Genomic DNA, 27,367 nt, shown 5'->3' on the forward strand with positions numbered 1-27,367 from the left:
TAAAAGTAGCGGTAACAAGTGCTTGTGTAGCGAGGTGAAACGTAGCAAGCAAAGAGTAACAAGTAACAAGTACTAGCAATGGTGCAGCAAGTGGCCCAATCCCTTTTGTAGCAAGGGACAAGCCTGAACAAAGTCTTATAGGAGGAAAAATGCTCTCGAGGACGCACGGGAATTTCTGTCATACTAGTTTCATCATGTTCATATGATTCGCGTTCGTTACTTTGATAGTTTGATATGTGGGTGGACCGGCGCTTGGGTACTGCCCTTACTTGGACAATCATCCCACTTATGATTAACCTCTCTCGCAAGCATCCGCAACTACAAAAGAAGATTTAAGACAAAGTTTAACCATATCATTAAACTAGTGGATCCAAATCAGCCCCTCACGAAGCAACGCATAGACTAGGGTTTAAGCTTCTGTCACTCCAGCAACCCATCATCTACTTACTACTTCCCAATGCCTTCCTCTAGTCCCAAATATGGTGAAATGTTATGTAGTCGACGTTCACAAAACACCACTAGAGGAAAAACAACATACGACATATCAAAATACCGAACGAATATCAAATTCACATGACTATTATCAGCATGACTTATCCCATGTCCTTAGGAACAAAAGTAACTACTCACAAGACATAATCATAATCATGACTAGAGGTGTAATGAATAGCATCAAGGATCTGAACATAAACTCTTCCACCAAGTAATCCAACTAGGATCAACTACAAAGAGTAATCAACAGTACTAGCAACCTTACAAGTACCAATCGGAGTCGCGAGACGAAGATTTGTTACAAGAGATGAACTAGGGGTTGGAGAGGAGATGGTGCTGATGAAGATGTTGATGAAGATGCCTCCCCTGCGACGAGAGGAGTGTTGGTGATGATGATGGCGATGATTTCCCCCTCCGGGAGGGAAGTTTTCCCCGCAGGATCGTCCTGCCGGAGCTCTAGATTGGATCTTTTCAAGTTCCGCCTCGTGGCTGCGGCGAAACCACGAAAAAGCTCCCGATTGATTTTTTCGAGACTAGGACGCTTCATATAGCAAAAGAGGGGGGCTAGTGGGCCTTCAGGCAGCCCACAAGCTTGCCCACCGCCACCATGGGTGGGGGTGGCGGAGTGGGGGCTTGTGGGGCCCTGGTGGCCCCCCTCCGGTAGTTCTTTCGCCCAGTATTTTTAATATAATCCAGAAAAAATCCTCGTAAATTTTCAGGCAATTTGGAGATGTGGAGAATAGTGGACTAGGATTTGCTCCTTTTCCAGTCCAGAATTCCAGCTGCCCGAATTCTCCCTCTTCAAATAATCCTTGCAAAATAAGAGAGAAAAGGCATAGATATGGTACCACAAGTAATATAATAGCCCAAAAAGCAATAAATATCAACATGAAAGCATGATACAAAATGGACGTATCAACTCCCCCAAGCTTAGACCTCTTTTGTCCTCAAGCGAAAACCAAGTTCCATAAACATGTCCACATGTTTGGGGACGAAGGTGTCGATAAAACATAATAAGGACATGAGGGCATCATGATCACACATAGAACATCAATACATCATAAAGATTCTTATGGGAAAGTAACAATTCCTTCACAAAGCAAAGCATGAACCAAAAACCTTACCAAGAAGTAACCAACAATAGTCCATAGTCATTGAAGCAATTGCAATTTATCACAACATCAGAAAGAGTCAAATAAGAGCTTGTAAGGAAAACCCACATACTCAATCATCTCTTTCATTTTCCACAATTGTTACAACTCAAGTGGTACTCATGGTGTCAAAGTTTCAGCTGGACACAGAGGAAGATAGGGGCTTATAGTTTTGCCTCCCAACAATTTACCTCAAGGGTAAAGTCAACAATAATAAAGGATGAGTACTCACCTCCAAGTTGATATATGAATATAGATCTTTCCAAAACATGTGGCGGTAGCCAAGACAAAGGCAAAAAGGGAATTGGTGAAGATCACCGTGACTCTTACAAGGGTGAAAATTAAAGGTACAAGATAGGCCCTTCGCAGAGGGAAGCAGAGGTTGTCATGCGCTTTTGAGGTTTGAATGCGTGTCCTCTTAGTGCGGAGGAACGTCACTTTATATTGCCTCCTGTGATAAAGAACTTTATTATGCAGTCTGTCGCTTTTATGTCTTCCTCATCACAGGTTCGTACAAAGCTTATTTTCCACAAACTAATAGATCAAACATATTAGAGAGCAATTTTTATTGCTTGCACCGATGACAACTTACTTGAAGGGTCTTATTCAATCCATAGGTAGGTATGGTGGACTCTCATGGCAAAACTGGTTTGGAGGTTTATGGATGCACAAGTAGTATCTCTACTTAGTGTGGGAGTTTTGGCTAATATGAGGTGGAAGCAATCGTCACATGCTAAGGGATCTCTAATCATATAACATTGTTTGGAACCAAGCAAACACAATTCATTATGTTGTCTTCCTTGTCCAACATCTACTCCTAGGCATGTAATAGTTTGGTGAGTGCTCACAATTGTAAAAAGTGTCTAAGATGATATATTTATATGTGAACCTCTCTTTCCTTATTACTTCTTATTAATTGCAACAATGACTAATGTCTATGTTGATTTATTCTCAACAAGTTTCAATCATCATACGTGTCATAAGTGAAGTTATCACTTTCCATAAGATCGTCTCATGATCTTTCATGCTATCGTTCTTTTCATACTTTTTGATCATGGCACAAAGCAAATCCCTGAACTAAGACACTCTTTATTATATAGCTCGTAAGCTCGAATACATCGGGGGAGAGACAAAAGCAAAAGACTCAAACTAAAAACTAAAGACTTATTCCTCTAAAAGAAGAAATAAAAGCTGAAAAGGAAAGAACTAAAACAAAGGTAAAAGCAAAAGATATAAAGGTGATGCGATACAAGGGCAACTCCCCCAAGCTTGGCTGAAGCCAAGGGGATTGCCCATATCATTTTTCATCAAGATAGGCATACTTAACAGTATCAGGCAACTGTTTAAGCTCGAACACAGGATCACCCTTTGGTGGGGGTGGATCCCCAAGGAGTTCAACAGGCAAGTTATTCTTAAGGATAGGATATTGTTTTAAGACAACTCTATCTATCTCATCCCTTTCATCCATATGCACATCATTTTCATGCTCAAGCAAGTATTACTCCAAGGGATCAGTAGGAGGCACGACAATAGAAGCTAAGGCAATAGTTTCATCCCTACTAGGCAACTCCTTTTCATGAGGTTGTCTACCAAACTTAGAGAAATTGAACTCATGTGACACACCTTCAAAGCCAACAGTGACAGTTTGCTTCTCACAATCAATATGAGCATTGACTGTATTGAAAATAGGTCTACCAAATATGATGGGACAAAAGATACCTTGTGCAGTAGCAAGAACGAGGAAATCAGAAGGATACTTCGTTTTACCACACAAGACTTCAACATCCCTAACAATTCCCACGGGGCAGATAGTATCTCTATTGGCAAGCTGAATAGTGACATCAATAGGCTCTACCTCAACAGGTGCAATATCATCTTTGATTTCATCGTATAAGGATTGAGATATTGCACTAACACTAGCACCCACGTCACATAAACCATGATAACAATGATCTCCTATCTTAACAGAAACCACAGGCATGCCAACAACAGACCTATGTTTGTCTCTAGCGTGAGGTTTAGCAATTCTAGCAGCATCTTCACAGAAGTGAATATTATGTCCCTCAACTTCTTCAAATAGAAGATCTTTGATAATAGCAATGCTAGGTTCAACTCTAATTTTCTCAGGGGGTGTATGTGTTCTAATGTAGCCTCTAAGTATCACAGTTGAAGCTTTAGAATGATCCTTCATCCTAACAGGGAAAGGTGGTTTCTCAATGTAAGCACTGGGAACAACAGGATCATTATAGGCAATGACTTTCTCTTCAACTAGAGTGGGTTTAACTACATTGACTTCTAAAGGGGGGTGATATTTAAACCACTTCTCTTTGGGGAGATCAATATGAGCAGCAAAAGATTCACACAATGAAGCTACTATCTCAGAGTCAAGTCCATACTTAGCGCTAAAGTCACAAAAAGTATTTGTCTCAACAAAGGATTTAACGCAATCAAAAGTGAAATTCATACCTGACTCCTTACCTTCTTCAAGCTCCCAATCTTCAGAGTTGCATTTAATTATCTCCAATAAATTCCATTTGAAGTCAATATCTCTCTTCATAAAGGAACCGGTACAAGAAGTGTCCAGCATGGTGCGATCATCATGAAAAAGCTGAGCATAGAAGTTCTAAATGATAATTTCTCTCGAGAGCTCATGATTGGGGAATGAATATAGCATTGATTTAAGCCTCCCCCAAGCTTGAGCAATGCTTTCTCTATCACGAGGCCAAAAATTGTAAATATAATTCCGATCACGATGTACTAAATGCATAGGATAAAACTTTTGATGAAATTCCAATTTCAACCGATTGTAGTCCCATGATCCAGTATCATCACATAGCCTATACCATGTCAACGCCTTATCCTTCAAAGATAAAGGAAAGACCTTCTTCTTGACCTCATCCTCGGGCACACCAGCAAGCTTAAGTAAACCACAAACTTCATCTACATAGATTAGGTGCAAGTCTGGATGTGATGTTCCATCTCGTGTAAAAGGATTAGCCAGCAGTTTCTCAAGCATACCCGAAGGAAATTCAAAGCAAATATTTTCATTAGGTGCAGAAGGTTGAGGAGCAACTCTTTGTTCTTCCGTTTGAGGTGAAGATACCCTGAACAAGCCCCTCAAAGGATTAGTATCTATACCAGAATCTTTCCTTACCAAGTTCCACTTACCAAAAGTGCTTCACTCCCCGGCAACGGCGCCAGAAAACAGTCTTGATGACCCACAAGTATAGGGGATCAATCGTAGTCCTTTCGATAAGTAAGAGTGTTGAACCCAACGAGGAGCAGAAGGATCTGACAAGTGGTTTTCAGCAAGGTAAAATCTGCAGGCACTGAAATTGTCGGTAACAAGTGATTGTGTGGTGAGATGATTCGTAGCAAGCAACAAGTAACAAAAGTTGCAACGGTGCAGCAAAGTGGCCCAATCCCTTTTGTAGCAAGGGACAAGCCTGGACAAAGTCTTATAGGAGGAAAAGCGCTCCCGAGGACACATGGGAATTTCTGTCATGCTAGTTTCATCAAGTTCATATGATTCGTGTTCGTTACTTTGATAGTTTGATATGTGGGTGGACCGGCGCTTGGGTACTGCCCTTACTTGGACAAGCATCCCACTTATGATTAACCCCTCTTGCAAGCATCCGCAACTACGAAAGAAGAATTAAGACAAAGTCTAACCATAGCATTAAACTAGTGGATCCAAATCAGCCCCTTACGAACCAACGCATAAACTAGGGTTTAAGCTTCTGTCACTCTAGCAACCCATCATCTACTTACTGCTTCCCAATGCCTTCCTCGAGGCCCAAATAATGGTGACGTGTTATGTAGTCGACGTTCACATAACACCACTAGAGGAAAACAACATACAACATATCAAATTACCGAACGAATACCAAATTCACATGACTACTATTAGCATGATTTATCCCATGTCCTCAGGAACAAAAGTAACTACTCACAAAGCATAATCATATTCATGACCAGAGAGGTAATGAGTAGCATCAGGGATCTGAACATAAACTCTTCCACCAAGTAATCCAACTAGCATCAACTACAAAGAGTAATCAACACTACTAGCAACCTTACAAGTACCAATCGGAGTCGCGAGGTGGAGATTGGTTACAAGTGATGAACTAGGGTTTGGAGATGAGATGGTGCTGATGAAGATGTTGATGGTGACGAGTCCCCTTCGATGAGAGGAGTGTTGGTGATGACGATGGCGACGATTTCCCCCTCCGGGAGGGAAGTTTCCCCGGCAGGATCGTCCTGCTGGAGCTCTAGATTGGTTCTGCTCAAATTCCGCCTCGTGGCGGCGGCGAAACCACGAAAAAGCTCCTATGTGATTTTTTCTTGGACAAAACCCTTCATATAGCACAAGAGGGGGCCAGTGGGCCAGTGGACTACCCACAAGCCCCCATGGCGCGGCCTGGGGTGGTGGTCGCGCAGTGCAGGCTTGTGGGCACCCCCTGGTGCCCCTCTGGCACTTCTTCAGCCCAGTATTTTTGATAAATCGGGAAAAAATCCCCATTGATTTTCATGGCATTTGGAGTTGCGCAGAATAGGTATCTCAACTTTGCTCCACTTTCAGGCCAGAATTCCAGTTGCCGATATTCTCCCTCTTCATGTAAACCTTGCATAATAAGAGAGAAAAGGCATAAGAATTGTACCGTGAAGTGAAATAACAGCCAACGAAGCGATAAATATCAACATGAAAACATGATGCAAAATGGACATATCACGGACCAGCTTTCGCCTAAGCCAAAACAGTTTCGAATGAGGACACGATTGCCATTCGGATACCTTGATGGACAGGACCATCAACGAGTTTGCAAGAACTATAATCTCGGTAGAAAACCTGTTTCGCCTAAGGTAAACCCTTTCCCGAGTGATCGTAGAAACCTCCACACTCGGGGGCTTAGCTGCGAACCAGCTTTTGCCTAAGTTAAAGTGCTTCTGAATGAAGTCAAGACCTTCATTCGGGCACTAAGATGAACAGGACAATCATCCCAAGTTGCGATTCTGCTTTCGCCTAGGGAGAAACAAACCCGAGTGAGGACAACCTCCACGCTCGGGGGCTTAGCCACGAACCAGCTTTCGCCTAAGTGAAAAGCAAACCCAAGTGATGCCAGCTTCCACTCTCGGGGACTCGAACATGAACCAACATTCGGCCAAGTATAAACAACCCCAAACAAAAATGACCAAGCAAATGAGATCCAAAATCAACTGTTGATTAAAGGCATCGAGTTCAGCTAATGGTGCACAAAAGAGAAGGCCGAGGGACCACTGTAAGTTCGAGGTTACGTACAACCACTTGGCATACTGAGGCAAATTAAAGCTTAATGTTTTTTGCTTCGAGCATCACTTGGAGGCCGAAGACTCCACCGCTTCAACAAAGGTGTCAAGGTCAATTCCCTCTGCAATCCATGTGGCCGCCGCCATGAACATCTCCATGAAGTGTTCAAACTTGACACTTTTGTGGTTGATGACTTGGAGATTCTTCAGCTTCTCTTCATCCACTCCCTTGCAATGGATGTGGACGAGCGAGAGGGCAATGTCGGCTCTGGCCCTTGCAGATGACTTCTTCCACGACTTGATTTCACTACGGATGGCCTTCACTCGGTTCACAATGGATTGGGCATCCTTCATAGGAGCATCCTCAAGCGCCTTCTCCTGGCCCATCTCTCTAATGGACGACTGAAGCAGCTTGAAACAAGCCACTACATATTCGACGCGATCCTACAGCCTGAGGAGAGACAAGGCGGCACTGTCCTTCAGGAGCCCTCTCTTGGGATCGATCTCCTTCTCTATTTGTGTCGTCTCTTCTTCAACGTCAGCAGCAAAGCCTACATTCAACAGAAAATGGAGGATGAGAAACTTAAGTCGGAGGTTTCAGAAAGATCATGGGAAAACATTAGAACACTCTATGCTGAAGTCCTCGACGAACTTCTCCAGCTCAGCTTTCTTGGCAGTGGCCTTCTCGAGGTTGGTTTCCCATTCGGCATAGTGCTTCTTCAGATCGGCAAGCTACGCCGTGGCCTTCTCCGCACCGGCCTTCAGAAGACAATTCTCTTCCTCCAAAGTGCCAACTGTCTTAGGCTTGGCCTCGGTTGCCACGGTCTTCTGCTTAACTTCCTTCCAAGCGGATGCGAGTTTTTCATCCCTCTTATCGAGGGCTTCCTTCATGGTCACTAGAGAAATTGAATTGTTTAGCCTCTCTGAAAGGCGATCTGACAAGACAGCCTCAGTCGGATAACAAAAAAACTAATGGAGTGTCAGTCGGATAGCAAAGACATACCTTCAGCTGCCCTCTTTTCCTGCTCTAGTCGCTTGCTCTTGGCCTTCTCCACATCGAGGCTCAGTTGGAGTTCCCATAACTCTTCTTCCATGGCATCATCGCGTCGCACGGGCCCACAAGCAGTCTAAAATCAACAAATACAAGAAATGCATAACATTATGTTGCAACTCTAAGACTACCGCCGACTGCCTGAGTCAACTGTAGCCTCGGAGACTACACCCAGTGGGTGCGCTCAGCTCGCCCCCACTAAAATGATAGAGGATGAGGGATCCATACCCGGCTGACCTCTATCAATCAAAACAAAGAAACTGAGTTCGGGAAAGAAGAGAAGACTATATATGTGGCTCCCTATTCTCTTTTCTCTTTTCTTGTTTTTACTCTCTTGTGGATACCCACCCACATAAAAGTCGGTACATTACTTGTCCTCGAGTTGGTCAACTATATCCTAAGAAGTGAAGACTCCTTTATTTCTTCATCATCTTCAAAGTCTCCCATTGTAGCATCATAACATGGAAGAAACTACACCCAGTGGGTGCGCTCAGCGCGCCCGCACTTGAAATATGGAATAAAAAAGGGGCTCCGCACCCTACTGGATTCTGTCAAACATACATAGAAAAAATACTACCGCTGACTGACACATTCGACGGCAGCCTCAGGGACTACACCCAGTGGGTGAGCTCAGCATGCGCCCACTATCACCCAGCGGGTGTGCCCCTGGGCATGCCACTCTGGATTCCTTCTAAGGACCAGATTCAAAAACAATTTTGTGTGTAAAGGACTTACTCGATCATTATCCGCCACGGCTTCACTCTGTCGTACGCCTCCTTCAATAGCCCAACCATCACATCCAACTTAGCCAAGGCCTCCTTGCGTGCCCCTCCTGGTCTTCCTGGGTAAGGTGGAGATGGAAGATGTTGCAGTTCTTGGGGTCAGACGACGAAGTGGTCAGCGGATACTGTTCGAGTGACGCCCCAGCCGAAGCGACCTCCTGCACCACATGAGTCTTGTCCTTGATGCTCACTCAGCTAGGAGTCGGAGCCTATTTCAACACTTCTCCAGTTGCAGGATGGACATCAGCGTCGATTTCGATCACGTCGTGCGGCTCTGCACGTGTCCACAAGATAGTCTAAAGACCACTTGAATATCCAAAGCCTGAATTCCGAATGAATTGCTCGAAGAGCTCAAGGGCTACCTTTCGACGAAGCGACATCAACATCAGTTTTACCTTTGTCAGAGATCTTGGGGTCCATTGAAGCAGTCGAAGTATCAGGCCTACAACAGAAACAATAAAGCCTGATCATCACTCGGCAGACATTATTGAAACTGGGACAAATCACTAGGTGGAGATACTTACGCTGAAGCCACAGGCACGTCGACCTTGATGCGCGGCAGAACGGCCTTGCAGGGCTTGGAGCTCAAGACATTCAGTTGATTGGCAGTCTACTCTGGCAGCGCCTCGAGCTCACTCCGACCACACCTCGAGCTACGAGTTGGCATGGCTGAGGCACTCGGCTTCACTGATGGAGTCTTTGGGGCGCCTGCGCGGACTCCAGGGTCCTTGCGTGCCTTGGCACGAGTTTCTACATGGACTTCATCGGATAGAGAAGCCTCCGCCTCATCTCCATGCTAATCTTCTCTCTCCTCCGTCTCCTCAGTGTCTCCTCCATCGTCTTCGTCGTCCTCCGAACCCTATGGGAGCTCGGACCCTTTGTTTTCAGTGTCACTCTCCACGTCAATGGGCGAGCGGTCGACCACTGGTATGGAACTGACCAGCCCTGTGAAAGCCTGCTGAGTGAAAAAAGCAAAATCACCAATGAGAATAGAAATAACGATGGAATTCACTCGGTACAAACGCTCGGCGATTTACGTCATTCGGTTGATGATCCACCGCGAAAGGAGGACCCTGCCTAGATCCCCTGGGGTCGTCTTTCACTGGGATAATGACCTTGAGTTTGTTCTCCACCGCCTCTTCCCCGAGCTCCTCAGGATGAACTCGAGTTGGATCATCCGGCCCTTTATATTGCCACATTGGGTGGACCCTGGACGGAAGAGGCTGAATCCTACGTCCGAAGAAGACCTCCAGGAGGTCCATCCCATTCATACCCTTCCAGATCAAGGAAACTACCGCTATCACCAAGATATCCGCGTCGGTCTTCTCCTCCTTGGACAAGGTCAAGGTGGAGGATGGGTGGATCCTATCAACAGTATAGGGTGGTAGGGCCGAGTGACCTGCACCAATTGGGACATCTCGGCAATAAAACCAAGAGTCCTGCCAGTTCTTCACCGAGTCCGGGAAACTCATCTGGGGGAAGCTACTCTTGCCCCTCAGCTGGATACCTAAACCACCGTAGAGCTGCGCTAAGTTGGTTCTTCTCCCAAGGAGGAAGACTTCTTCACGGTCATCACTTGACACGTGAACAGGCGCTTGAACAAGCCCCAATGTGGATGGTGTTGGGGAACGTAATAATAATTCAAAAAAATTCCTACGTGTCACCAAGATCAATCTCGGAGATGCTAGCAACAAGAGAGAGAGAGAGTGCATCTTCATAACGTTGAAGATCGCTAAGCGGAAGCGTTGCAAAAAACACGGTTGATGGAGTCGTACTCGCAGCGATTCAAATCGCGGAAGATCCGATCCGAGCACTGAATGAATGGCGCTTCCACCTTCAACACACGTACAGCCCTGCAACATCTCCTTCTTCTTGATCCAGCAAGGGGGAGGCACAGTTGAGGGAGAGCTCCGACAGCACGACGACGTGGTGGCGGTGGAGCTCGTGGTTCTCCGACAGGGCTTCGCCAAGCGCTACGGAGGAGGAGGTGTAGGGGGTAGGGCTGCGCCAGGGGGAGAGGGTTCAGGTGTTGCACAACCCTCTCACCCCCATCTATTTATAGGGGGAAGGGGAGAGGGTGTCGGCCACCCTAGACCCCTCTAGAGGTGGGGGAGGCGGCCAAGGGGGAGGCTTGCCTCCCAAGTTGGTGGGAGGCGCCCCCACACCCTAGGGTTCCCAGCCCAAGGCACCTTGGGCCCTTGGCTGGTGCGCACCATCCCACCAGGGAGCTGGTTCCCACCCACCTTCAGCCCACGTGGCCCTCTAGGACAGGTGGCCCCTCCCGGCGGACCCCCGGAACCCTTTCGGTGGTCCCGGTACAATACCGATAAACCGTGAAACCTTTTCGGTGACTGAAACTTGGCTTCCCATATATAAATCTGCCCCTCCAAACTATTCCGGAACTCCTCGTGACATCCAGGATCTCATCCGGGACTCGGAACCACTTTCGATAACCACATACAATTCCAATTACAACTCTAGCATCACCGAACCTTAATTGTGTAGACCCTACGGGTTCGGCAACCATGTAGACATGACGGAGACACCTCTCCAGCCAATAACCAATAGCGGGGTCTGGATACCCATATTGGCTGCCACATGTTCGACGATGATCTCATCGGATGAACCGCGATGTCGGGATTCGATTAATCCCGTATACAATTCCCTTTGTCCATCGGTATGTTACTTGCCCGATATTCGATCGTCGGTATCCCTGTACCTTGTTCAATGTCGTTACCGGCAAGTCTTTTTACTCATTCCGTAACACATGATCATGTGACTAACTCCTTAGTCACATTGATCTCATTAATGATGATGTATTACCGAGTGGGCCCAGACATACCTTTCCGTCATACGGAGTGAAAAATCCCAGTCTCGATTCGTACCAACCCAACAAACACTTTCGGAGATACCTATAGTGCACCTTTATAGTCACCCAGTTACGTTGTGACGTTTGATACACCCAAAGCATTCCTACGATATCCGGGAGTTGCACAATCTCATGGTCTAAGGAAATGATACTTGACATTAGAAAAGCTCTAGCAGACGAAGTACACGATCTTGTGCTATGCTTACGACTAGGTCTTGTCCATCACATCATTCTCCTAATGATGTGATCCCATTGTGAACGACATCCAATGTCCATGGTCAGGAAACCATGACCATCTATTGATCAACGAGCTAGTCAACTAGAGGCTCACTAGGTACATGGTGTGCCCTATGTATTCACACATGTATTATGGTTTCATAGACAATTATCATGAACAAGGAAATATAATAATAACCATTTTTGTATTCCCTCTAGGGCATATTTCCAACAGTTTCCCACTTGCACTAGAGTCAATACTCTAGTTACATAGTGATGAATCGAACACCCATAGAGTTCTGGTGTTGATCATGTTTCGCTCGTGGAAGAGGTTTAGTCATCGGATCGGCGACATTCAAATCCGTGTGTACTTTACAAATATCTATATCTCCATCCTGAATGTAACCACGAATGGAGTTGAAGCAGTGCTTGATGTGCTTGGTCTTCTTATGAAACCAGGGCTCCTTGGAAATGGCAATAGCTGTAGTGTTGTTACAGAAGAGAGTCATCGGGATCGACGCATTGGGAATCACTCCTAGGTCGGTGATGATCTCCTTCATCCAGACTCCTTCCTGCGCTGATTCCGAGGCAGCTATGTACTCCGCTTCACATGTAGATGACGCCACGACGCTTTGCTTGCAACTGCACGAGCTGACTTCCCCTCCATTCAAAATATACACATATCCGGTTTGTGACTTGGAGTCATCCGGATCTGTGTCGAAGCTAGCATCAACGTAACCGTTTACGACGAGCTCTTCGGCACCTCCATAAACGAGAAACATATATTTAGTCCTTTTCATGTAATTAAGGATATTCTTGACCGATGTCTAGTGTTCCATTCTGGGATCACTTTCGCACCTCCCTACCAAACTTATGGCAAGGTTCACATCAGGTCTAGTACACAGCATGGCATACATAACAAAGCCTATGGCTGAAGCATAGGGCACGATACTCATCTTTTCTCTATCTTCTGCCTTGGTCGGGCATTGAACTTTGCTCAATCTCACACCTTGCAATACAGGCAAGAACCCCTTCTTGGACTTATCCATATTGAACTTCTTCAATATCTTGTCAAGGTATGTGCTTTGTGAAAGACCAATGAGGTGACGCGATCTATCTCTATAGATCTTGATGCCTAATATGTAAGCAGTTCTCCAAGGTCCTTCATTGAAAAACAGTTATTCAAGTAGGCCTTTATGCTTTCCAATAGTTCTATATCATTTCCCATCAACAATATGTCATCCACATATAAAATGATAAATTCTACAAAGCTCACACACACTTTCTTGTAAATACAAGCTTGACCATAAGTTTGTACAAACCCAAACGCTTTGATTACCTCATCAAAACAAATCTTCCAACTCCGAGATGCTTGCACCAACCCATAGATGGAGCGCTGGAGCTTGGATACCTTGTCAGCATTTTTAGGATCGACAAAACCCTCCGGCTGCATCATATACAATTCTTCCTTAAGAAAGCCGTCAAGGAATGTCGTTTTGACGTCCATTTGCCAGATCTCATAATCATAAAATGCGGCAACTGCTAATGTGATTCGGACGGACTTCAACATCGCTACAAGTGAGAAAGTCTCATCATAGTCAACTCCTTGAACTTGTCGATAACCCTTAGCAACAAGCCGAGCCTTATAGACGGTCACATTACCATCCGCGTCAGTCTTCTTCTTAAAGATCCATTTATTTTCTATGGCTTGCAGATCATCGGGCAAGTCCACCAAAGTCCATACTTTGTTCTCATACATGGATACTATCTCAGATTTCATGGATTCAAGCCATTTGTTGGCAACCGGGCCCGCCATGGCTTCATCATAGTTTGAAGGTTCACCGTTGTCTAACAACATGATTTCCAGGACAGGGTTGTCGTGCCACTCTCGTGCGGAAAGTGTCCTCGTGGACCTACGAAGTTTAGTAGTAACTTGATCCGAAGTTTCATGATCATCATCATTAACTTCCTTTCTAGTCGGTGCAGGCACCACAGAAACATTTTCCTACGTTGCGCTACTCTCCGGTTCGAGAGGGGGTACAATTACCTCATCAAGTTCTACTTTCCTCCCATTCACTTATTTCGAGAGAAACTCTTTCTCTAGAAAGGATCTATTCTTGGCAACAAAGATCTTGCCTTTGGATGTGAGATAGAAGGTATACCCAATAGTTTCCTTAGGGTATCCTATGAAGACACACTTTTCTGACTTGGGTTCGAGCTTTTCAGGTTGAAGTTTCTTGACATAAGCATCAAATGACCAAACTTGCAGAAACGACGGCTTAGGTTTCTTCCCAAACCATAATTCATACGGTGTCATCTCAATGGATTTAGACGGTGCCCTATTTAAAGTGAATGCGGCAGTCTCCAATGCATATCCCCAACATGATAGCGGTAAATCAGTAAGAGACATCATAGATCACACAATATCCAATAGAGTGCGATTACGACATTCAGACACACTGTTACGCTGAGGTGTGCCAGGTGGCGTGAGTTGTGAAACAATTCCACATTTCCTTAAGTGTGTGCTAAACTCGTGACACAAATATTCTCCTCCACGATCAGATCGTAAGAACTTTATTTTCTTTTCATGTTGATTCTCAACCTCACTCTGAAATTCTTTGAACCTTTCAAAGGTCTCATACTTGTGTTTCATTAAGTAGACATACCCATATCTGCTTAAGTCATCAGTGAGGGTGACAACATAACGATAGCCACCGCGAGGCTCAACGCTCATTGAACCGCATACATCGGTATGTATTATTTCCAATAAGTTGGTTGCTCGCTCCATTGTTCCAGAGAACGGAGTCTTAGTCATCTTGCCCATGAGGCATGGTTCGCACATGTCAAATGATTCATAATAAGGAGAGTCCAAAAGTCCATCTGCATGGAGTTTCTTCATGTGTTTGGTCCCGATATGACCAAGGCGGCAATGCCACAGGTATGTGGGACTATCATTATCAACCTTACATCGTTTGGTACTCACACTATGAATATGTGTAACATCAAGTTCGAGATTCAATAAGAATAAACCATTGACCAGTGGGGCATGACCATACAACATATCTGTCATATAAATGGAACAACCATTATTCTCGAATATAAATGAGTAGCCATCTTGCATCAAACGAGATCCAGGTACAATGTTCATGCTCAAAGGTGGTACTAAATAACAATTATTGAGGTTTAAAACTAATCCCGAAGGTAGATGTTGAGGTAGCGTGCCGACGGCGATCACATCGACCTTGGAACCATTCCCGACGCGCATCGTCACCTCGTCCTTCGCCAGTCTCCGCTTATTCCGCAGCTCCTGTTTTGAGTTACAAATGTGAGCAACCGCACCGGTATCAAATACCCAGGAGCTACTATGAGCGCTGGTAAGGTACACATCAATAACATGTATACCATATATACCTTTCACGTTACCTGCCTTCTTATCCGCTAAGTACTTGGGGCAGTTCTCCTTCGAGTGACCGGTTCCCTTGCAATAATAGCACTCAGTCTCAGGCTTGGGTCCATTCTTGGGCTTCTTCTCGTCAACTGATATACCGGGCGCGTATCTTCTTTGCCGTCCTTCTTGAAGTTCTTCTTACCCTTCCCTTTCTTGAAACTGGTGGTTTTATTCACCATCAACACTTGATGTTCCTTTTTGATTTCCACCTCCGTTGATTTCAGCATCGAATATAACTCTGGAATGGACTTCTCCATCCCGTGCATATTGTAGTTCATCACAAAGCTCTTGTAGCTAGGTGGAAGCGACTGGAGGATTTTGCCAATAACCGAGTCATCCGGAAGATTAACTCCCAGCTGAGACAAGCGGTTGTGCAACCCAGACATTTTGAGTATGTGCTCGCTGACAAAACCATTTTCCTCCATCTTACGACTGACGAACTTGTTGGAGACTTCATATCTCACGACCTGGGTATGAGCTTGGAAAACCATTCTCAGATCTTGGAACATCTCATATGCTCCATGTTGCTCAAAATGATTTTGGAGCCCCGGTTCTAAGTTGTAAAGCATGCCGCACTGAACCAGGGAGTAATCATCACTACGCGACTACCAGACGCTCATAATGTCTTGAGTTGCTAGGAATTCAGGTGCGTCACCTAGCGGTACATCAGGGACATATATTTTCTTGGAAGCTATGAGGATGAGCCTCATGTTAAGGACCCAGTCCGTATAGTTGCTTCCATCGTCTTTCTTCTTGGTTTTCTCTAGGAACGCGTTGAAGTTGAGGGCAACATTAGCGTGGGCCATTGGATCTACAATATAGATTGTAAAGACAATTTTGGACTAAGTTCATGATAATTAAGTTCATCTAATCAAATTATTTAATGAACTCCCACTCAGATAGACATCCCTCTAGTCATCTAAGTGATACATGATCCATATCGACTAGGCCGTGTCCGATCATCATGTGAGACGAACTAGTCATCAATGGTGAACATCTACATGTTGATTGCATCAACTATACAACTCATGTTCGACCTTTCGGTCTCTCGTGTTTCGAGGCCATGTCTATACATGCTAGGCTGAGTCAACCTAAGTGTTTTGCGTGTGTAAATCTAGCTTACACCCATTGTATGCGAACGTTAGAATCTGTCACAGCCGATCATTAAGTAGTGTCTCGAAACAACGATCCTTCACAAGGGGGCACACTTAGGGGGAACACATTTCTTGAATTTTTAGTGAGGTATCATCTTATTTACTACCGTCGTTCTAAGAAAATAATATGTAAAAATATGATAAACATCACATGCAAATCATAAAGTGACATCATATGGACAATATCGTCTTGTGCCTTTGATCTCCATCTTCGGGGCGCGGCATGATCACCATTGTAACCGACATGACACCAAGATCTCCATCATCGTGTCTTCATGAAGTTGTCTCGCCAACTATTACTTCTACTACTATGGATACCGGTTAGCAATAAAGTAAAGTAATCATATGGCGTTTTTGATTGACACGCAGGTCATACAATAAATTAAGACAACTCATATGGCTCCTGCCAGTTGTCATTTTCATCGATGTGCAAGTCGTGATTCCTATTACAAGAACATGATCAATCTCATACATCACATATATTTAATCTCATCCTTTTGGGCATATCATATCACATAGCATATCCTGCAAAAACAAGTTAGAAGTTCTATAATTGTTGTTGCAAGTTTTACGCGGCTGCTATGGGTTTCTAGCAAGAACGTTTCTCACCTACGTAACAGCCACAATGGTGATATGCCAATTGCTATTTACCCTTCCTAAGGACCCTCTTCATCAAATCCCATCTGACTAAAGTGGGAGAGACAGACACTTGCTAGCCACCTTATGCAACCTGTGCATTTCAGGCGGTGGAACCAGTCTCACGTAAGCATACGTGTAAAGTCGGTCTAGGCCGCTTCATCCCACAATGCCACTGAATCAAGATAGGACTAGTAACGTAAGCAAATTGATCAAATCATCGCCCACAACTACTTGTGTTCTACTCGTGCATAGAATCTACGCATAAACCTCGCTCTGATACCACTGTTGGGAAACATAGTAATAATTCAAAAAAATTCCTACGTGTCACCAAGATCAATCTAGGAGATGCTAGCAACGAGAGAGAGAGAGAGAGAGAGTGCATCATCATACTGTTAAAGATCGCTAAGCTGGAGCGTTGCAAAGAATGCGGTTGATGGAGTCGTACTCGCGGTGATTCAAATCGCGGAAGATCTGATCCAAGCACCGAATGAACAATGCCTCCGTGTTCAACACAAGTACATCCCGGGGACGTCTCCTCCTTCTTGATCCAGCAAGGGGGAGGAGAAGTTGTGGGAGAGCTCCGACGGCACGACGGAGTGGTGACGTTTGATATGTCCATTTTGCATCATGCTTTTATATTGATATTTATTGCATTATGGGCTGTTATTACACATTATGGTACAATACTTATGCCTTTTCTCTCTTATTTTATAAGGTTTACATGAAGAGGGAGAATGCCGGCAGCTGGGATTCTGGGCTGGAAAAGGAGCAAGTTTGAGATACCTATTCTGCCCAACTCCAAAAGCCATGAAAATCAGCGAGGAATTATTTTGGAATATATAAAAAATACTGGGCGGAAGAAATACGGGAGGGGAGGAACCAGGAGGTCACGAGCCACCAGGAGGTCACGAGTCTGCCAAGCGCACCCCACCCCCCTAGGCGTGCCTGGGGGCTCGTGGCCCCCCTGTTACCCCTCCGGCTCCCATATTCTGCTATATAGAGGGTTTGGTCCCAGAAAAAATCAAGGGAGAGCTTTTGGGAAGGAATGCCGCCGCCACGAGGCACAACTTGAGCAGAACCAATCTATAGCTCCGGCAAGGCCGTCCTGCCGGGGAAACTTCCCTCCCGGAGGGGGAAATCATCGCCATCGTCATCACCAACACTCCTCTCATCGAAGGGGACTCATCTCCATCAACATCTCCATCAGCACCATCTCATCTCCAAACCCTAGTTCATCTCTTGTACCCAATCTCCATTTGCGACTCCGATTGTTACTTGTAAGGTTGCCAGTAGTGTTAATTACTCCTTGTAGTTGATGCTAGTTGGATTACTTGGTGGAAGATCATATGTTCAGATCCTTAATGCTATTCAATACCTCTATGATCATGAACATAATTATGCTTTGTGAGTAGTTACGTTTGTTCCTGAGGACATGGGATAAGTCTTGCTATAAGTAGTCATGTGAATTTGGTATTCGTTCGATATTTTGATACGTTGTATGTTGTCTTTCCTATAGTGGTGTTATGTGAACGTCGACTAAATGACACTTCACCATTATTTGGGCCTAGAGGAAGGCATTGGGAAGTAATAAGTAGATGATGGGTTGCTAGAGTGACAGAAGCTTAAACCCTAGTTTATGTGTTGCTTCACAAGGGGCTGATTTGGATCCACCAGTTTAATGCTATGGTTAGACTTTGTCTTAATTCTTCTTTCGTAGTTGTGGATGCTTGCGAGAGGGGTTAATCATAAGTGGTATGTTTGTCCAAGTAAGTACAGCACCCAAGCACCGGTCCACCCACATATCAAACTATCAAAGTAGCGAACGTGAATCATATGAACATGATGAAAACTAGCTTGACAGAAATTCCCATGTGTCCTCGGGAGCGCTTTACCTTATATAAGAGTTCGTCCAGGCTTGTACCTTGCTAAAAAAGGGATTGGCCATCTTGCTGCACCTTTGTTACTACTGTAACTTGTTACCCATTACGAATTATCTTATCCCGCAACTATCTGTTACCGATAATTTCAGTGCTTGCAGAGAATACCTTGCTGAAAACCACTTGTCATTTCCTTCTGCTCCTCGTTGGGTTCGGCACTCTTACTTATCGAAAGGACTACGATAGATCCCCTATACTTGTGGGTCATCAATACTCTTTTTTGGCGCCGTTTCCGGGGAGTGAAGCGCCTTTGGTGAGTGGAATTTGCTAAGGAAACATTTATATAGTGTGCGGAAATTTATTGTCACTTGTCACTATGGAAACTAATCCTTTGAGGGGCTTGTTCGGGGTATCTTCACCTCGACCGGAAGCACAGAGAGTTGCTCCTCAACCTACTGCACCTACTGAAAATATTTATTATGAAAGTCCTTCGGGTATGCTAGAGAAATTGTTGGCTAATCCTTTTACAAGAGATGGAACATCACATCCCGACTTGCATCTAATCTATGTAGATGAAGTTTGTGCTTTGTTTAAGCTTGCAGGTTTGCCCGAGGATGAGGTCAATAAGAAGGTCTTTCCCTTATCTTTTAGGGATAAAGCATTGACATGGTATAGGCTATGTGATGATACTGGATCATGGAACTACAACCGACTGAAATTGGAATTTCATCAAAAGTTTTAGCCTATGCATTTGGTACATCATGATCGGAATTATATCTATAATTTTTGGCCTCGTGATAGAGAAAGTATCTCTCAATCTTGGGGGAGGCTTAAGTCAATGTTATATTCATGCCCCAACCATGAGCTCCCTAGAGAAATTATTATTCTGAATTTTTATGCTCGGTCTTCTCATGACAATCGCACCATGCTTGACACTTCTTGTACCGGTTCTTTTATGAAGAGAGATATTGATTTCAAATGGGATTTATTGGAAAGAATTAAACACAACTCTAAAGATTGGGAGTTTGATGAAGGTAAGGAGTCATGTATGAATCTTAAGTTCGATTGCGTTAAATCCTTCGTTGAAACAAATACTTTTCGTGATTTTAGCGCTAAACATGGACTTGACTCTGAGATATTAGCTTCTTTATGTGAATCATTTGCTACTCATATTAATCTTCCTAAGGAGAAGTGGTTTAAGTATCATCCTCCCATAGAAGTTAATGTAGTAAAACCCAATCCAGTTGAAGAGAAAGTTAATTCTTATAATGATTCTATTGTTCCTAGTGCTTACACTCAGAAACCACCTTTCCCTGTTAGAATAAAGGATCATGCTAAAGCTTCAACTGTGATACGTAAGGGCTACATTAGAACACCCACACCCCCTGAGCAAATTAAAGTTGAACTTAGTATTGCTATTATTAAAGATCTCTTGGCCGATAATGTTGATGGGCATGTTATTCAATTCTGTGAAGCTGCTGCTAGAATTGCTCAACCTCATGCTAGAGACAAACATAAACCTATTGTTGGCATGCCTGTTGTTTCTGTTAAGATAGGAGACCATTGTTACCATGGTTTATGTGACATGGGTGCTAGTGTTAGTGTGATATGTCTCCAATGTATCTATAATTTTTGATGGTTTCATGCTAATATCTTGTCAAACTTTAGATGTTTTGTATGCCTTTTATATCTTTTTTGGGACTAACTTATGAACTCAGTGCCAAGTGCCAGTTAGTGTTTTTTCCGTGTTTTTGACCCTTTTCAGAGGAGGACTTTAAACGGAGTCCAAACGGAATAACACTTCCGAAAAGATTTTTTCCAGAACAGAAGATATCCAGAAAGCTTGGGAACCAAGGAAGGGAGTCCCAGGGGAGGCCACAAGCCCTCATGGTGCGGCCAGGGGGGCCCGCGCCTCCCTGGGCCTCCCCTGCCCTAGCTCCTTCGCCTATAAATTCCCTAAAATCCCTAAAAAATCAGGAGATCCACGAAAACACTTTTCCGCCGCCGCAAGCTTCTGTCTCCGCAAGATCCCATGTGGGGCACGTTCTGGTGCCCTGCCGGAGGGGAGATTCGGATACGGAGGGATTCTTCATCAACACCATGACCTCTCCGATGATGCGTGAGTAGTTCACCATAGACCTACGGGTCCATAGCTAGTAGCTAGATGGCTTCTTCTCTCTCTTGGATCTTCAATACAAAGTTCTCCATGATCTTCATGGAGATCTATCCGATGTAATCTTCTTTTGTGGTGTGTTTGTGGATATCCGATGAATTGTGGATTTATGATCAGATTATCTATGAATCTTATTTGAGTTTCTTCTGATCTCTTATATGCATGATTTCATATCCTTGTAATTCTCTTCGAGTTGTGGGTTTTGTTTGGCCAACTTGATCTATGATTCTTGCAATGGGATAAGTGCTTGGTTTTGGGTTCATACTGTGCGGTGACCTCACCCAGTGACAGAAGGGGTAGTGAGGCACGCATCATGTTGTTGCCATCAAGGGTAAAAAGATGGGGTTTTCATCATTGGTTTGAGTTTATCCCTCTACATCATGTCATCTTGCTTAAGGCGTTACTCTGTTCGTCATGAACTCAATACACTAGATACATGTTGGATAGCGGTCGATGTGTGGAGTAATAGTAGTAGATGTAGAAAGTATCGGTCTACTTGTCTCGGACGTGATGCCTATATGTATGATCATTGCCTTAGATATCGTCATGACTTTGTGCGGTTCTATCAATTGCTCGACAGTAATTTGTTCACCCACCGTATTATTTGCTATTTTGAGAGAAGCCTCTAGTGAACACTATGGCCCCCGGGTCTACTTCACACCATATTTTCAGCGTTACACTTTTACTTTGTTGCACTTTTCGCCTTCAGACCTCACTTTGCAATCAATCTTGAAGGGATTGACAACCCCTTAATAGTGTTGGGTGCAAGCTCTTTTGTGTGTGCGCAGGTACTCTGGACTTGACGCGATTCTCCTACTGGATTGATACCTTGGTTCTCAAACTGAGGGAAATACTTACTGCTCCTGTGCTGCATCACCCTTTCCTCTTCAAAGGAAAAACCAACGCAACCCAAGTCTCTGTCAACGTGCCAATTTCTCACGCTGTTGTTTGAGAAGTAGCAGAAGGATTTCTGGCGCCGTTGCCGGAGAGGATCAAGTCAAGAACTCATCCAAGTAAGTGTCGCAAACTCATCTCTTGCATTTACTTTTTTGCCTCTCGTTTTCGTCTCCGCCACTTCTGAAAAACAAAAATTTACAAAAATATTTGCCTTTTTCGTTCGCCCTTTTCTCTCGCTTGCTTTCTGTTCGCTTGTGTGCTTGCTTGCTTGCTGAAGTCACCATGACTGAAAACACCAAACTTTGTGACTTCTCGAATACTAATAATAATGACTTTATTAGTACTCTGATTGCTCCCGCCACTAGTGCGGAATCATACGAAATCAATGCTGCTTTGCTGAATCTTGTTATGAAAGAGAAATTCTCCGGCCTTCCTAGTGAAGATGTCGCATCCCATCTTAATACCTTCATTGAGATTTGTGATATGAAAAAGAAGAAAGATGTGGATAATGATGTGATTAAATTGAAGCTTTTTCCGTTCTTGTTGCGAGATCGATCAAAAACTTGTTTTTCGTCTTTGCCCAAAAATAGTATTGATTCTTGGAACAAGTGCAAAGCTGCTTATATATCCAAGTATTTTCCGTCGGCTAAGATTATCTCTCTCCGTAATGATATCATGAATTTTAAGCAACTTGATCATGAACATGTTGCACAATCTTGGGAGAGAATGAAATTGATGATTAGAAATTGTCCCGCTCATGGCTTGAGTCTTTGGATGATTATACAAATCTTCTACGCTGGCTTGAATTTCGCTTCTAGAAATATCTTGGACTCCGCCTCAGGTGGAACGTTCATGGAAATCACGTTAGGAGAAGCCACAAAACTCCTAGACAATATCATGACGAACTACTCTTAGCGGCACACTGAAAGGTCACCTACTAGTAAGAAGGTACACGCTATAGAAGAAATTAACTCGTTGAGTGCTAAGATGGATGAGTTAATGAATTTGGTTGCTAGTAGAAGTGCTCCTTTAGATCCTAATGACATGCCCTTGTCTTCCTTGATTGAGAGTAGCAACGCTAGCTTGGACGTTAATTTTGTTGGTAGGAATAACTTTGGCAACAACAATGCTTTTAGAGGAAACTATGTTCCTAGGCCTTTTCCTAGTAACCCCTCTAATAACTTTGGCAACTCCTACAAAGATACTCATGGAAATTACAATGGATTACCCTATGATCTAGAGAGTAATATCAAAGTGTTTATCAACTCGCAAAAGATTTTCAATGCGTCCATAGAGGAAAAACTACTCAAAATTGACGATTTGGCTAGGAGCGTTGATAGAATGTCTAGTGATATTGATGCTTTGAAAGTTAGATGTGCTCCTCCCAAGATCAATATGGATGAAACTTTGAAAGATATGCGTGTTTCCATGAGTGAGAGCAAAGAAAGAACCGCCCCAATTCGTGCTAGACATGAATGGCTTAAAAGGGCGTGTTCTCGTGATAATAATCATGAAGATGTGAAGGTGCTTGATGTGACTCCCATTGAATCTTTGTTTTCTAGTGTCAAACCTAATGATGATGGGGCTGGATATGAATCCACTTTGGTTGAAAAATGCCCCAATGATTCGGAATCCATCTATCTTGATGCTAAAAGCATTGAAAGTGGAGTAGAAGATATTAAAACCTTGAGTAGTAATGAAACTACTACTTTGTATTTCAAGGAATTCAATTATGATAGTTTCTCCTTGATTGAATGCATTTCCTTGATGCAATCCATGCTAAACTCTCCACACGCTTATAGCCAAAACAACGCCTTTACCGATCATATCGTCAAAGCTATGATAAAATCTCTTGAAGAGAAACTTGAATTGGATGTTTCTATCCCTAGAAAGCTTCATGATGAGTGGGAACCTACTATCAAAATCAAAATCAAAAACTATGAATGCAATGCTTTGTGTGATTTGGGTGCTAGTGTTTCTGCGATTCCAAAGTCTTTACGTGATGTTCTCGGTTTTAATGAGATCAAGGAGTGTTCTCTTAATTTGCATCATGCGGATTCTCTTGTCAAGAAACCCATGGGAAGGATCAATGATGTTCTTATTATTGCAAATAGGAACTATGTACCCGTGGATTTCATTGTGCTTGACATTGGTTGCAATCCTGCATGCCCTATCATTCTTGGCAGACCTTTCCTAAGGACTATCGGTGCTATCATCGATATGAAGGAAGGGAATATTAGATTTCAATTTCCTTTAAAGAAGGGCATGGAGCATTTTCCTAGAAAGAAAATAAGATTGCCTTATGAATCTATGATGAGGGCTACTTATGGTTTGAGCACCAAAGACGACGATACGTGATTCTATCGCCTTATGCCTAGCTAAAGGCGCTAAACAATAGCGCTTGTTGGGAGGCAATTCAATGAATTTATCTTTTTCTTTCTGTTTTTTTGCTTCCACACCATCATAATTCTTTTATGATTGTGTATTTTGTGTTTCTTTTTGTGTTTGAGCCAAGCAAAACCTTTATGACTAGTCTTGGTGATGGTTGTTTGATCCTGCTGGAAAAAGACAGAAACTTTTCGCTCACGAGATTATTTTTCATTTTTATTCAGACAGAGCTTTTCAGTTGATTCTTTCTGCTTCTAGTTGATATGCCTTTTTCCCAGGTAGTCGTAATTTGTCAGAATTTTTGAGGTACTAGAAGTATACGAAGTATACATATTGCTACAGATTGGTCTGTTTTTGACAGATTCTGTTTTTGTTGAGTTGGTTGCTTGTTTTGATGAAACTATGGATAGTATCGGGGGGTACTAGCCATGGAATAGTGAGAATACAGTCATATAACACCAATATAAATAGAAATAAAGATTGATACATTATCAAAAGAGGTGATAGTTTGTTTTCTTGTGCTAATGATATCACGAGTCTCGGTTTAAGTTTTGTGTTGTGAAGTTTTCAAGTTTTGGGTGATGTTCTCATGGACAAAGGGATAAAGAGTGGAAATAGCTCAAGCTTGGGGATGCCCAAGGCATCCCAATCCAAATTCAAGGACACCAAAAAGCCTAAGCTTGGGGATGCCCTGGGAAGGCATCCCCTCTTTCGTCTTCAATCCATCGGTAACATTACTTGGAGCTATATTTTTATTCACCACATGATATGTGTTTTGCTTGGAGCGTCTTGTATCGTAGGAGTATTTTCTTTTTTTTGTGTCACAATCATCCTTGCTGAACACCTTTTGAGAGATACATGCACTCATCGTGATTTTGCTAGAATGCTCATCGTGCTTCACTTATATCTTTTGAGCTAGATAATTTTGCTCTATGTGCTTCACTTAGATCTTTTAGAGCACGGCGGTGCGTGACTTGGTAGTTGGTTTGTGATATGAAAGTAGTCACAAAGGTGATAGGTACCCAAATAGGATACAAAAACCTCCATCTTCATGTGCATTGAGTAGAAAGAGAAGTTTTGATTCCTCTCAATTAGTTTTGAGACGTGGATTTGGTAATATTAAGAGTTATGTTAGTAGGGTGTTGTGAATCTAGAAATACTTGTGTTGAAGTTAGTGATTCCCGTAACATGCACGTATGGTGAAACGCTATGTTAAGAAGTCGGAGCATAATTGATCTATTGATTGTCATCCTTTGTGTTGCGGTCGGGATCGCGTGATGGTTTACACCTACCAACCCTTCCCCTAGGAGTATGCGTTTAGCACTTTGTTTCGATTACTAATAAAAAAATAGCAATAAGTATGTGAGTTCTTCATGACTAATATGAGTCCATGGTATATATGCACTTTCACCTTCCACCATTGCTAGCCTCTCTAGTGCCGCGCAACTTTCGCCAGTGCACAAACCCACCATATGCCTTCCTCAAAACAGCCACCATACCTACCTACTATGGCGTTTTCATAGCCATTCCGAGATATATTGCCATGCAACTCCCACCGTTCTGTCTCCTGACTTGTGCCGTCACTCTCATATTGCCATTGCATGATCGTAAGACAGCTAGTGAGATGTTTCAACGCCATACGCCAAGCTAGATCGTTGCTTCCCGGTACACTGCCGGAGGCATTTCCTATAGAGTCATCATTGTTCTGAGCTTTGAGCTGTGAGTAAATAAAAGTGTGATGATCATCATTATTAGAGCATTGTCCATGTGAGGAAAAAAAGAGTCCAAAGTTTCCCACATAAAAAAAGAGGGCAAAGAGCCAAAATTAAAAAAAGAGAGAGAAAGAGAGAAGGGACAATGCTACTATCATTTTCCACACTTGTGCTTCATAATAGCATCATGTTCTTCATGATTGAGAGCTTCTTGCTTTGTCACCACCATATACTAGTGGGTATCTTTATTATGTAACTTGTCTTGTATATTCCAAGGATGGGCTTCCTCAAATTGCCCTAGGTCTTCGTGAGCAAGCAAGTTGGATGCACACCCACAAGTTCTCCTTTTGAGCTTTCACATACTTATAGCTCTAGTGCATCCTTCGTATGGCAATCCCTACTCCTTCACATTGATATCTATTAATGGGCATCTACATAACCTTTTGATACACTGAGTCAATATGACCATCTCCTCCTTTTTGTCTCACAACCACCACCACACTCTATTCCACCTATAGTGCTATATCCATGGCTCACGCTCATGTATTGCGTGATAGTTGTAAAAGGTTTGAGAAAGTAAGAGTGCAAAAACAATTACTTGGCCAATACCGGGGTTGTGCATGATTTAAATTAGTTGTGTGGGGATGATGGAGCACAGCCGGACTATATGATTTTGTAGGGATAACTTTCTTTGGCCTTGTTATTTCGAAAGTTCATGATTACCTTGCTAGTTTGCTTGAAGTATTATTGTTTTCATGTCAATAGCAAACTATTGTTTTGAATCTTACGGATCTGAACATTCATGTCACTTGAAAGAATTTACAAAGGACAACTATGCTAGGTGGCATTCCACATCAAAAATTATGTCTTTATCACTTCCCTACTCGAGGACGAGCAGGAGTTAAGCTTGGGGATGCTTGATACGTCTCCAACGTATCTATAATTTTTGATGGTTTCATGCTATTATCTTGTCAAACTTTGGATGTTTTGTATGCCTTTTATATCTTTTTTGGGACTAACTTATTAACTTAGTGCCAAGTGCCAGTTCCTGTTTTTTCCGTGTTTTTGACCCTTTTCAGAGGAGGATTTTAAACGGAGTCTAAACGGAATAAAACTTCCGAAAAGATTTTTTCCGAAACAGAAGATACGTAGAAAGCTTGGGAACCAAGGCAGGGAGTCCCGGGGAGGCCACAAGCCCACATGGCGCTGCCAGGGGGCCCGCGCCTCCCAGG

This window comes from Hordeum vulgare, chromosome 1H (genome assembly GCF_904849725.1).
Source record: "Hordeum vulgare subsp. vulgare chromosome 1H, MorexV3_pseudomolecules_assembly, whole genome shotgun sequence".
In the NCBI taxonomy this organism is placed as follows: Eukaryota; Viridiplantae; Streptophyta; class Magnoliopsida; order Poales; family Poaceae; genus Hordeum; species Hordeum vulgare.